This window comes from Capsicum annuum, unplaced genomic scaffold (assembly GCF_002878395.1).
Source record: "Capsicum annuum cultivar UCD-10X-F1 unplaced genomic scaffold, UCD10Xv1.1 ctg45292, whole genome shotgun sequence".
Lineage (NCBI taxonomy): Eukaryota > Viridiplantae > Streptophyta > Magnoliopsida > Solanales > Solanaceae > Capsicum > Capsicum annuum.
In genome coordinates this window covers 1,553-2,078 of record NW_025852788.1, presented here as the reverse complement: position 1 = coordinate 2,078, position 526 = coordinate 1,553, and the positions used below count along the sequence as shown (strand labels likewise).

General features: G+C 52.3%; 1 non-coding gene across 1 annotated transcript; it reads right to left on the bottom strand.

The window, feature by feature from the left end:
* Nucleotides 1-269: 269 nt before the first annotated feature.
* Nucleotides 270-388, bottom strand: LOC124892265. The gene has a single exon (XR_007050152.1). It is a non-coding gene; the product is annotated as a 5S ribosomal RNA (ribosomal RNA).
* Between the last annotated feature and the right edge of the window lie 138 nt (nucleotides 389-526).

Below are 526 nucleotides of genomic sequence, written 5' to 3'. Positions count from 1 at the left end.
AGGGGGTCACCCATCCTAGTACTACTCTCTCCCAAGCACGCATAACTTCGGAGTTCTAATGGGATCCGGTGCGTTAGTGCTGTTATGATCGCATCCGTCATTCCCAGCCCTCCGAATTCTATTATGCTTCATCTCCTCCGCCGCCCGTCACACCCCGCACGCACGCCCCTGCGCCTTGCCCCCTTTCTCGTTTCCGCCAAGAGGAAAAACAAAAAGATTCGCCGATCGAACCGGCAAAATTAAATCGAATTTTAAAGGGAAAGAAAAAAGGGATGCAACACGAGGACTTCCCAGGGGGTCAACCATCCTAGTACTACTCTCGCGCAAGCTCGCTTAACTTCAGAGTTCTGATGGGATCCGGTGCATTAGTGCTGGTCTGATCGCATCTGTCAATCCCAACACTCCAAATTCTATTATGTCTCTTTTTACTCCGCCGCCCGTCATACCCCGCACGCGCGCCCCTTAGCCTTGCCCCCGTTCTCGTTTCCGCCAAGAGGAAAAACAAAAAGATTCGTCGATCGAACCG